The 13,104-nt window shown below is 37.4% G+C and overlaps 2 protein-coding genes across 5 annotated transcripts in view; one reads left to right on the forward strand and one right to left on the reverse strand.

The window, feature by feature from the left end:
- The window catches only part of CTNNA3 (catenin alpha 3), a 703,663-nt gene that overhangs the window by 487,208 nt on the left and 203,351 nt on the right, over positions 1-13,104 (reverse strand). The window lies entirely within an intron of this gene.
- LRRTM3 (leucine rich repeat transmembrane neuronal 3) overlaps positions 1-13,104 on the forward strand; it is a 106,246-nt gene that overhangs the window by 88,153 nt on the left and 4,989 nt on the right. The window lies entirely within an intron of this gene.

Genomic DNA, 13,104 nt, shown 5'->3' on the forward strand with positions numbered 1-13,104 from the left:
GAAGAAGAAGGAGGAAGAAGAAGAGGATGACCAGCATCAAGGTAGATGAACTCAGTTGCAGTGGTGATGGATGGACTGTTGGAAGACCTAAAAGATCAGGTTAGGGACAGATCGTCATGAGAAAGTCTCTCTATATGATCACTATTGTAAGAGTCAACACCAACTTAATGGCACATAATCAATCAATTCATCAAGAATCTGAAACAAGACAGTGGGTACGTTGTTCTTGTGATACACTGCTTAAGACTATTCATTTCTATGTATTGTCGAAGGCTTTCACGGCCGGCATACGATGGCTGGTGTGGGTCTTCCGGGCTGTGTGGCCGTGTTCTGGAGGTTTTGTTTCCTGACGTTTCGCCAGCACCTGTGACCGGCATCTTCAGAGGGCAGGAGCACAGACAGGAGCAGTTCTCTCTGTGCCCCATGAGTGTTCCATGAGTTAGGAAAACCTTGCATGCTTTATAATCAATCACACATCTTATTTGGTCCATAGCATTCTGCTTTGAACCATACAAACAATTCAATTTTCTAATACCTGCAAACAATTCTCTAACTTTTGTTAACAGATTTATCATTAATTATCCTTTTAAAGCAAACATTAAATAATTATTTCTTATAAAATAAATGTAATTTTCATAATCTTTTGTTCTGCATTTAAAATTTTAGATTTGTGTTTTATCGGTGTTTTTGTATTTTAAATTTTGTAAATTTAAAATTAAAAATTAAACTCTGAGACTGTAAATAAATTATTAACTGATTGATACATATACTGATATAATTTTTAAAAAGGCAGTACTAACATGTAAAGCAAATAAACAATCTGGTTTAAAGAGAGATATAAAACTAATATAAAACTAATAACAGAATTACTACTTATAATATCTGATTACAAGACCTTGGCTCCTTTAGCCATTCAGCTTCTGTACAAGTCTGTAAAACATCAGAGTCAAGAGAAATTTGCAACTTGTTTTTTTATAATAATTTTCATCAAAGTATATGGGAAGACTGATGGAAAAACACAATTTCCAAACAATCTTCAGACCCACCAGAAAAGTACAAGAAGTGCTAAAATCAGCAAAAGACAAAAGGGATCCCCTCACCGCCGCAGGAGTATACCGCATACCATGCAGTTGGGGGCAAGTATACATCGGGACCACAAAACGCAGCATCCATTCTAGGATAAAAGAACATGAAAGACACTGCAGACTACAGCAACCAGAAAAATCTGCAGTAGCTGAACATGCTCTCAAGCACACTGGACACAAAATCCTATTTGAAAACACAGAGATACTGGACAACACCAACAGCCACTATACCAGGCTATACCGGGAAGCCATTGAGATTCACAAACACCAGCACAGTTTCAATAAAAAAGAGGAGAGTCTAAATATCAACAAAACCTGGCTACCAATCCTGAAAAATACAGCCTGCAAAAGGTCAACGAACTCAGCTCAACCACCAGGACATGTGAACAGTTCACACAATGAACTTGCTAATCAGCCCCAGCAGCCCCTCATTAACAATTCAATAGAAGAAAAAACCCTGCCTAATCACCAGGAAGATACACACAGATGGTGACACCAAAACAAGCAGCCACTCAGTAACCCAACCCCCCACACACCCCCAATCCCCCCTTCCCCCCCCCCGGATCTCTATAAATACCCACAAAAAGGTCACATCACCCTGGGCACAGAGAGAACTGCTCCTGTCTGTGCTCCTGCACTCTGAAGATGCCGGTCACAGGTGCTGGTGAAACATCAGGAAACAAAACCTCCAGAACACGGCCACACAGCCCGGAAGACCCACACCAGCCAAGTATTCATTTGTACTTCTGAATTATTCAGTGCTAGAAGTCTTAGCTGTGTGCTGCTGTATTCTCTCTCTCTCTCTCTCATTGTATCAGAGGACAAAGTTGCTAGTCCTTTAATCAATGGAAAAATACAGAAACTCCACTCAGAAAATAACAATGAAGCTAAACTTGGGAATTGGGAATTGAAAAATACAGAAAAATGGAGACAAAGAAAACAGATCTAAATGGGATTCTTAAACATTATTTGACATTAACACCCACAGCCTTTCTCCAAAGCCAAGGACACAAACATCACCCATAAAAACATTTACATCCTACGTGTTTATCAATACACTGCACGTAGCTCCTCGTTTTGGGGAGGTGGTTTCTAGAGTGGAGGTCCTAGCTTGCAGAGAACAATGGGAGCCAGCCTGGGATACAACTGGGCTTTCTCTTTGTGTGTTTATGTTAGCAAAGAAGGCTGGATGAGGGACAGGTATGACTAAGCCTGGTAACCTCATCTACTCTTTCTATCTTATTCAAGTACTCCATTCAAAGAAACAAATCAAAGAATTTTGGTTTCTAGTGGCTGTGAAGAATGCATCAAATCTATCAGGCATCATGGTCGTGGTCTGCTTTACTTATACTTAAACAGATGATTTAATAGTGTGGGCTCCTTTGGGTAGAATACAATGTCTTGTCTCAGTTACATGAAAGCCTTGGTTGATCAAAGTATGAGCCAATCTGGTGGCAACCATGGTGTATGAAAGATTGTGGCTAGGAAAGGAAGTGTTTTGGGAGGGCAGGAACAAATCATGGTTACCAGAAGGTTTCAGTCTGGACAGGATTTTCTTAAGCCAGCTATAGTCAAGCCAGTTTGAGCAGAGTTCAGGAGCAGCTTAAGGCATAATGCAGATATGAGAAGAAGAAGAAGAAGAAGAAGAAGAAGAAGAAGAAGAAGAAGAAGAAGAAGAAGAAGAAGAAGAAGAAGAAGAAGAAGAAGAAGAAGAAGAAGAAGAAGAAGAAGGAGGAGGAGGAGGAGGAGGAGGAGGAGGAGGAGGAGGAGGAGGAGGAGGAGGAGGAGGAGGAGGAGGAGGAGGAGGAGGAGGAGGAGGAGGAGGAGGAGGAGGAGGAGGAGGTTGTAATAGATCTGAATGAAGGTGGTCTGATCTTGTGGAGTAAAGCTGATCAATACATGGCAGGGAAGTGAAGGTATAGCAGCATTTTCATAAAGGCTCACAATTTCTCTTTCTGAAGCCATTCTACTTTCATTCTTGTTTCTTTCACTTCTTTGCTTTTCTCCCATGCCTATTTTCTCCCAAAATCCACTCTTGACAGTATCAAAAAATGGTCTCTTCCACATTCAGAATCTCTCATCATCCTTGTATCCTTCACTAATTCAAACTTCCATCATAAACAATCAAATCAGTCATGCTTTTAGATTTATATTCATTCCTTTGCTACATGTATGCATGAATAGATTTATGTTTGAACCCATATTCAAACAGATCTTTTTCTAAGCAGATACTTATCAGTCATCTTGTTTACTCATTCTTATGTCTTAAGTGGCACAATCTCTTTTTCTGTACTCTCTTGTCTTGTTCTGCCTCTCCCCAATGATTCACGTCTTTCAGCAAAATATTTTTCTCCACAGTCACATTCATTCTGAATGCTGCACCATTTCCCCCCAAACTCTTTAGTTCTTCCTTTAGCACCATTTGTTGGACTATAGCATGCATCACATATAATGATCTTCAACCTAGAAGATACTGCATTTCGAAATCTAAAATTGTGTTCTACAGAATACCAACATCAGACACGTTAGTAAGAAAAGCCAAAAAGGTGCTGGTGAAAAGAGGGGCATATGGTACCATTTGTAGATGTTAGAGTAAAAGAACTCACGGGGCTGGCAACATTCACTGAATTATCTGCCTTGTGCTTAGAGAAGTGGGTATCTTCCAATATTCCACATGCATGACATTTTAGTTGAATCTGCTAAAACTGTGATATTTCTATGTTATCTGTTTTTCATATAAAACTTTTTCACCTTACACAGAGCTATAGTAAAACAAGGCCATTAACCTTAGCCAAACTACAAAAGCTAAAATATTAAATCATTGCATATACAACAGAAGTTTCTCAATAGGTCTTTGATAGAAACCTAATAGCTATCCCAGCACATAAATTAAAAGCTTTCACTCTGTTGAAAGGTTTAGTTTTTTTAAACCTGCAAAGGTCACAGTTAACTAACTAAAACTGTATTTCTGCAATTTGTTTTTCTATAGTGCCACCTGAAATGTCAGGATTTTGGACATAAATTACTAGCATTTCAAAAATTATGTTTAAGAGATGTGAAAGTGTCAGCAGCTCCAGTGTGGGCACAGCAATTAATCTCTCTCTAGGAATACAGGCACACACTCAGAAGCTTAGCACAAGATTCAAGGGCAAGACTTAACTATATAAGTAACAAAGAAAAGAGATCATGATGAAAATCAGCTTCTATAAGGCCTAAGAATCCAGCTCTCTCTTTAGGTGTCGCTCAAGGTTTCAATCCTGAGTTTCTTTCTTCTGCCCTTTTGTTGTAATGGGCCATTTGCCACCTTTCACTCACACTGACTTGTTGATGGCATCTGGTCTTTATTTGCAAAATGGTCTCATTGTTCCAAGCTCCTTGTTCTCAAGCTCCTTGTGTCAGCCCTCCCAGGAAGCATTTTTGATAACTGTTTAAGATCCTAATATTTCAGTAAACAAGAAGTCCCAGTAATATAAAGAAGCAATAACCAAAGCAAATCCTAATACATTAACAAATAAGGACACTTATTAGCATCAATATCAACAGTGCCTCAGATATTATTGGAACCTGTAAAACCCCAGATCCTTGGTGGCAAAAGACTGAAGAGGAGAACCACTGGGCCTTTTCAATCTTCAGATCCCTCCACCACTTGTATCCTGTTTCTATTCTCTACAGAGAAATCTCTCCAGCTTGGAACAGGGAATTGCATTGACTGAAAGAGATGGACAGATATCATGCCTTTTTGAATGCCCCCATTCCATACTGCCTCAGGATCTTCCATCATTTGACGAGAATAGCTAACTGATTTCCCAAACAAGCACTGGGATTCTTATCCATCCCTAGTGTAAGGACAATAGGACATTTTTGCTAGAATTAAAAAGTGTCATAACAGCAGGAGATAGGACATTCATGGACCAGCCTGTCATGCAATCATTTTCTTTCTTGAAAACTAGCAGTTTAATTTCTCCCATTGTTGACCTATTCAGCCTATAGCTTGAAATCCATATTTGTTTAGTATCACAAAAGCTAGATAATTTAAGAAAATTGTTTGAAATATTTCTTTTTCACTTTATTACTTTGCTTTATTCTTCTTTAATTCAAAATTTGTACTGTTCTTTAATTCTGTTGAAAAACTTCTTCAATAAAAATTATTTTTAAAATAATTTAAAATTATAAATAATTTAATAAATAAATAATTTATTAATAAATTTAATTTATTAATAAAGAATTTAAAATAATTTTTTTTAAATAATTTTTTAAAAGAATTATTATTTTAAAAGAAGTTTGTTTGAAATGAGAAATATTTTTACTATGCCAACATGAATATGACTGGGATTCATCCCAAAGATATACATGTCCTAATTAATATTTCTTCTAATCACTAATTGCAGGAGCCTATGAGCCAACAAGTTTTGTATTCATAGTTCTGCATAAGGACTATTTCTTGGTGCTTTGTAACTCCAAGAAATGTATTACTGGAATTACTTGCATTCCAAGAATATCTGTGTTATTAAAATGTTGAAAATACTTTATTTAAAATGGAAATTCTATTTGGATTTTTTTTTTTTTAATGTCACATTTTCATACAAATAACTCTGTGACTTGACTTAGTATTTCTGGAATATCAAGAAGTTCAGAGAATGACTCAAACTGATTTTATTCCATCCATCTCTGGTGTTTTCCTGTTATATACTTATAGTACATAGGCAGAACTATAACTGATCTTTTGGAGTTTTAGTACTGGCTTGGCATTTTGAATATTAATACCCAAAGTGCTCTGTCACTAATGTAAGTTACATGTAATAATTTAGAACTGAAGGAAGACAAAATAAAAAATAATCAACAGAAGTGGTATGTGGGCATTAATGCTATGAGCAAAAGAGTTTCATTCAGTGTAAGACTGTTTACATGACAGCATTCTGGGCATCTCTAGGCATTCTGTAACTATTCATTCCCAAAAGTGCTGAACACTGCAGTTTTGAAACAATGATTCTAACCTTAGGGAAATTGCAAATGCTTCTATTTCCAAGGAAAGCCATGAGTGGCCCTTATAAAGATGGTTGTTATTTGAAGCACTGTTGGCAGTTTTTAGAACAAAATGGGTGGAGTTGCAACATTTATAACAGCCAGAACCAACTTTCAAACAAGATATTAATTATGAGGATAGTCCTGTTTCAAAATGACATAAAGGTACTTTCAGGACAGAATTTTGACTCAAACAAAAAAATAATTAAAATGGCTTTCATTCTCCCAGGCTAGAAAGGGTCTCAGGATAGAACAACATTTTCTTATCACAACCAGTCCATTGATCAAAATATTGTCCAAAAGCTTGGTTTCCAAATAATCCCAGTTCCCCGGTATTCATGCAAATAAAGATCTAACACATACTGTACTTTACAACAAGTAGTATGTTAGGCTAATCCTCTACTATAAAGGAATGTTGTCAGTTTTTTTTTAAATTTGTTTTACATAAAATACCATCCAAATGGTGAATTCCCACCTGCAAAGTAATGTATCCTATTCATTCCACCTAGCACCACCTGGTGACCTGAGAGCTTTCTCTAGGTATAACATTATTTTAACTCAAACATTTTCTAACAGGTTGTGAGACAATGTCCTAGATAACAGGCAGCTAGAGGATGGAGAACAGAGAATGCATCATGAAATGAAAGCATAGAAAAAGAATTTATTCCAGCTCAGATGTTTAGATTGAAAAGATGGGTCAAAGGCAGCTAGGCCCATTTAGGCAGGCATAGGTCACCATTTGCAGGATACAAGCAAGCTGTTAGCAATGTTCTCTCATCACTATTTGTTATTTCTAGCATGAAGAGACTTACGTTAATTACAAAAAAACAACATCATTCTGCAAGTTCTTGAGAGATGCGGTGTTAAATGCCTCCTAACCAGCCAGTACAACTTTAATAGGGAGAAAAAGCATGTCTAGTATTTGAAGACCAATTGTATTGTATTCTGCTTAGTTTCCAAAAGAAGGTGTAACCATAAGTAGACCTCTACAGATTTCAGTCTGCCTCTTGTCTTTTGCTTCTCTATGAAAAAGGCAGCAAAATCTGGCTAAGGGCAACTTTACGCTGCACCCATAAGCGGCTCTTGTGCTCATGCTAGGTTGACTCTAAAGAAAATCCTGTCCAGAACAAGATGCTTGGCAATAGCTTGCAAGGTATTCGGTCAGAACAACAGGCTATGAGGCCCTCTCATTGCACAATTCCCCGGCTGCCATCTCCTCCTACCTTCCTGTGGATGGATCTTATTGGACATACATATTTTTATATATGCAACTGAATATTTATATACAAACACACAGACACACAATGTTAAACTGAATTTATATATACAAAGCTAAAACATTCAAATGCACACAAATGCAGGTACAACAACCGGCCTTAAAATAAAAATTATCTTCTTAATTCCTTTCTAGAATAACCTTTATTAGAAATGTTAGAAAAGGTAAAAGGTTATAATACTTGTTTTTTAAACAGAAAGTTGTGATTGACAACTCAGCAGAAACTTTTTAAAATTATTATTTTTTATTTTCCTGATGTCTTTTCCTTTTTTAATAAATCCAGCAATGCACCATTTCATCATTTTTTCAGTCACTTGAAGTATCTACCCTTCAAAACTGGTTGCAGGCCTCTTCTGGCCATGAGGCAATGAGAAGCCCAAGTGGGTGCAAAATAGGAGAATAGCCAGCGCTCCCATTTCAGTCAGATGCTGAATTTACTAGTTTGCACCAGATAAGGCTAAAGCTAAGCCCACTCTTGATATAACTGAAGCTAATTGGTGCAGTGGTTAAGGCACCCGCTAGAAACCAGGAGACCGTGAATTCTAGTCCCGCCTTAGGCATGAAAGCTGGCTGCGTGACCTTTGGCCAATCTCTCTGGGAAGGAGGCAAGGGCAAACCGCTTCTGAAAATGTTGCCAAGAAAACTGCAGGGACTTGTCCATGCAGTCGCCAGGAGTCAACACTGACTTGAAGGCACCAAAAAAAAAAAAAAACTGGTTTACTTCTTTGCGAGATTTACTGCCTGATTTATTAAACTGTTCAATCTTAAAGCACTGATCTATTTTGTCTTAAACAAGGGAGAAGAAGTGTGGGCCCATCCACTGTCCCAACAAATAAATGTGACTCTGCTGGTATGAGAGACCTTGGGATGATTGATTGATTGATTATTGATTGATTGATTGATTGATTGACTCACTCTACCCAAGGGCACAGAGAATGCAAAAATAAGAGATGGAGAAACATAGTGACAAAACGGGTGAAGGAAAGGAAGTGGTGTGAAATGAACGGAGGTAAATGATGCATTGGGAATGATATAAAGGAAGTCAGGAACAAACAGTGCCAACTTTTCAACATATTATTCCATTCCATTTTTCTGTTAGAAATAATAAAATATTACATTTGTAGTATTAGTATTTTGAGATTCTGTGGCATACACAATTGATGAAAATAGTCCTGCTTAATTGATCTTTATGGCTGAACAGAATGGTGCCAAATAACTGATATCATAATACTAGGAAGAAAGGGCTTGCAATCCTTTTACAGCTTGTTCTAAGTTTCAGAGCTTATTCGTCAGGAACCTTTTACGGGCCATGTTTAATCTATTGAAGAATTTCTTTTAGCGGCTGTTGCTGCTGCTTCCTTAGTTCTAAGAAGACCTCATCCAGCTCCATTTCAGTGCATCTCAGACCTCTATCATGCATCCAGATGGCTGGCACTCTTTGCAAATCCCACTTTTTGGCCTAATTGGCAATGTTCTTTCTTTCCCACATCCCCATCTTCTTTCCCCTTTCCATACTGAGGTAACCTCTGTCCTTTGGTATTTATTTCCCAGAAGCCCTGGAACTAGCTGAAGTCATTAGAAATGGTTTCCTATTGAGGAGAGGGGAGCAGATTGCAAAGAGAAAAGGGAAATACATGCAATGTTGTTGCAGATGAAGTACAGTCTTAACATACAATGGGTAGTGATCAGGGATCGTGCCACCACGATCCCATTCTTCCTTCCCTACCCCGATTATTCTGTTTTTGAAGAGCTGACTAGAACAAGGACTAGACATTTTGCCAACCATCTCAGCTTGAAGGCGTGATAGAGATTAACCTTTTTTTTTCCAGTGAAAGCTGGGAATCTGGGCATTACGGGTGGCAACCGCCTTTTCTCCCATGATGGATATCTACCTCCAGTGCATTGCCTCAGTTCATATCTGACTCACACAACATTTCCTTTTTATTGCCACTTTCTCAACTCCAGGCCAAGCTCTATTTTTCATGGCCTGCAGTGCAGAGAAAGGGCAGGAGAGCCCCATTGTGTGAGCAAAGCCTAACTAATATATTTCTGAATCCATGTCCAGTAGCTCTAGCAAGAACAAGACTTCATTCTGTAGATACACAATGCTGCTGCTGCTGCTGCAGTATGAACCATTAGGTATTACTGAATAGTTTTCCAGCTCTGCATTTTGTAATTAAAATGAGAATAGTGATTACACTGCAGTCATTTGAAGTTCTAGTTGGTTTGCTTCCCGAAGATAGTGAATGGCTGGATTTGCCATTCTTTCTGCTAAACTGACAGCATCTCTGGCAACGAGGCGTTCCCAGTTGTACTAAGAAAAGGTAGAAATGGCATTCTTGTAAGAAACAGATTTTAAAAAAGACTGGTGGTATCTTGAAAAAAATAAAAACAAAATTAGTTTAAAACCTTTTATCAATAATATCTCATTCCCTATAAAAGAAAAAGATATATCATCCAGAAGTATGGAGAACAGAGTATGCATTTTGAAATTATGGAAAATTAATGTATGTGTAGCATTTTACTGCAAAGAGCAACAAGGGTTTTATATAAATATAAAATGTATATGTATATGTATATATGTGTGCGTATATATATATATATATGTGTGTGTGTGTGTGTGTGTGTGTGTGTATTCTTGCTGATGAATATATTCTTGCTGATAAATTACCTTAGATTATATGTATATAAAGGGGGGTCGCATTTACTGGCAGGAAAACTTCAATAACCTGTTCTCAGAGGGGGAAAAAACATTTTCTTCATCAGGTTGTTCTTCCAGAATTGAGGATATCAGAAATATAGATGCAAATGCATATTACAGAAGTATAAAACAGATATTTGTTAAAATATGTATGGTATTTTGGAATGAGAAATGTCAAGAATGGTGTCTACTCTGATTCTTTTATTAATCTGAAATAAATATTGTCAGCTAGTTTACCCTAAATGCCTCATAGTTTCTCTGTTTGAATTAGGTAACACTACATTACTGATGAGGTTTTGATACATGTACAAAAGAAGATATACAGATAGGGAAGGCTATTAAAAAGCAGCAAGAAATTATTGCTTTACAGTATTATTTTTCTTCATTAGAAGAAGTTACTGAAGTTCTGAACTCTTTTTTTAAAAAAAATCTTCAAGTCAGTCTTGACTCCCAGTTTTCTCGGCAATAGTTAATGAAGTGATTTGCCATTGCCCTTTTTAGGGCTGAGAGAGAGTGACTGATCCAAAGTCTCCCAGCTACCTTGATGTCTAAGGCAGGACTAGAACCAACAGTCTCCTGGTTTCTATCCCAGTGCCTTTAACCACTACACCAAACTAACTCTCTTCAAACTCTAGGATTGTAATAAAAAAGATATTCTGTTGGTTATGGGGTGGGCAAAAACCAATAGTGCAACACTGGTGAGCACTCAACATTGTATGTCAAAAATATATTTCTCAGGACATGAAGGGTCTGATAAATTGATAAGCTATTATCAAAGAATTCCAGCAACTGCTGTGTTTCAAATGCAAGCTCTATATATACTACTGTCCATGTTCAAATTTCTTTGGCACTGAACACCTGCTCATTCTACCTAAAAGCCAAGAAGCAATTTTCTTTCAGGTGGGAGGCCTGGTTTCCTTTTATCTCTTGTTTGGGTAACAGCCTAATCTAGTATTAGGTCATTCTTTTTTCAATGGGTAAAAAATTTCATGCTGAGGTAGAAGCATCCATTTGTTCCTTCTACAACCTACACTTTTTCATTCTGTCAAAAATCATTCTCCCTCAGTGACTATAATCATTCTGCATTTCCTATGCTCCTGGAATGTGAAACCTTACCAAACCTGGGATCAGTACTGTTTTCTCTTTGTCAAATCTGACTGTGTTAAAATACAGACTGAACTGCAAACAAATATAAATCAGAGATATTATCTTGCTTATTCCAGTGTACAGGAGGCACAACAGGTAGATCAAGCAGTGTTGTTTATTAGGAGGAGGTATATCTTATATTTTATAGAACAGAGAAGTAAGCATGTTCCTGTTACTGCTTCCAACTGAAAAACTATTCAGTTACTACAGCAGAAGGATGTGGGTCAAGATCTTCATTCTCCTATCTTTGCAGCTAGAACAATTCCACTAAACCTAGCATTGCTTAATTTTAGCAAGGCTACTGTATTAAATACCCTTACATATTTACTGCATTAAATATTGCTTGCTTGCTTTAATTTCTATAGCCGCCCACCTCAACCAAGTGACTTAAATACCCTTACAAAGTACAAAATGTATTTTGAAAAAGAGGAACTGGGGAAGAAGATACAAAACAAAAATTCTATTATGCCTTTTAATAAAATTTGCTAGTCAGAAAAGGTGCTATGAAACTTGTTTTGGCTCTTTTGCCACTCTAGACTAACATGGCTGTACTCCTACAATATGTGTAAGAGTATCATGTTTTCATGGGACCACTGGAAGAAGTTAGCACATAGTAATTTGTTGAAAATACCCGAGGCATATATAAATTATAACATAATTTTATATAAAATTATATATAAATTATAAATTATTAGGTGTTATATGCACACACACACACATACTTTGTCCAGTATGCAATTATGTGGGAGCAAAGAAGCTTACTGGTTTCAATAAAGAGATAAATGAATGACTATGTGCATAGTTTAATACTATTTATAGTAAAAGAGAGAGAGAGAGAGAGAGACCAAAAGACCACCACAGTGCAAGAGACCACCACAAGCCACCCACAAGCAACACTCAGGCATGCAATGGGTACTGAGCTTACAAAGGAAATAGGTGTGGGTGATTCAAGGAAATAACTCCAAGTCACTTGCTCCACTTGCCCTGAAGGAATAATACTCATCATCATCATCAATCATCTCCCTTGTATCTTATTAAAAGACCCACAGAAGTTGAGTCTGCTGAAAATTCAGAACCATGACATTCTTCTAACTCAGTGTGATGGGATACTCCAGAATTTGTTGTTGTTGTTGTTCCTGTTGCTGATTTTTGCTTTAGTTCTTGTCTTTGGCTGTTTACTTAGCTACTAAGAACAATGCACCCCAAAACCTATTATCTTCTTAAATGTACTAACTGAATTAAGAAAAAGGAGGAAAGATGACCCTCCCATGTGGTCTGTAATTTGGGCATACTTTTGGTACAGTTTTTGGTGCAGGAGAGAGGAACTACTGTGAACACCTATGGTTAATTTCACTTTCTCAAGCATGAACAGCACATTATTTTGGTAAAAATGAACAGGCTTGCCTGGTAATTAGGAAGTAAGCTCAGGGATTACCACAGGCTTTAGCAAATCTAACTGATGTTTCCTGGTCAGCTTGCCAATTGGAGCTCCTCCCTGCAGTCTCAAGGTATAACTAATCACTGCCCTGAAACTTCTCCGCATTGAACTTGGGGAGGTCAACAACCCTTCCAGCCTCAATACTGGGCACAGTAAAATGTAGGCTGTGGGGGCAAGCATACCTTCCTCCCAGCTGAGCATGGGAAGAAAGCATATTAAACTGGCTGTGCGCCTCGCCTAGAAATTTCCTGGCCAAAATGGGATTTACTCAAATGGATAACTTGGCAGGATTTATTCTTAAAAACTTCACATTATAAAACGATCTAAAATGTTATACTGCACCATCCTTTGAGGGAAATTTCCACATGACAATTCTAATCACTGTTTAAAATTTTCTTTATTAAGTTTTACAATTTGATGCATCTCACAGGAACAT

Source organism: Python bivittatus, unplaced genomic scaffold (assembly GCF_059951505.1).
Source record: "Python bivittatus isolate LINGU-HERP-01145 unplaced genomic scaffold, Pbiv_v1 ctg000400_np1212, whole genome shotgun sequence".
In the NCBI taxonomy this organism is placed as follows: domain Eukaryota; kingdom Metazoa; phylum Chordata; class Lepidosauria; order Squamata; family Pythonidae; genus Python; species Python bivittatus.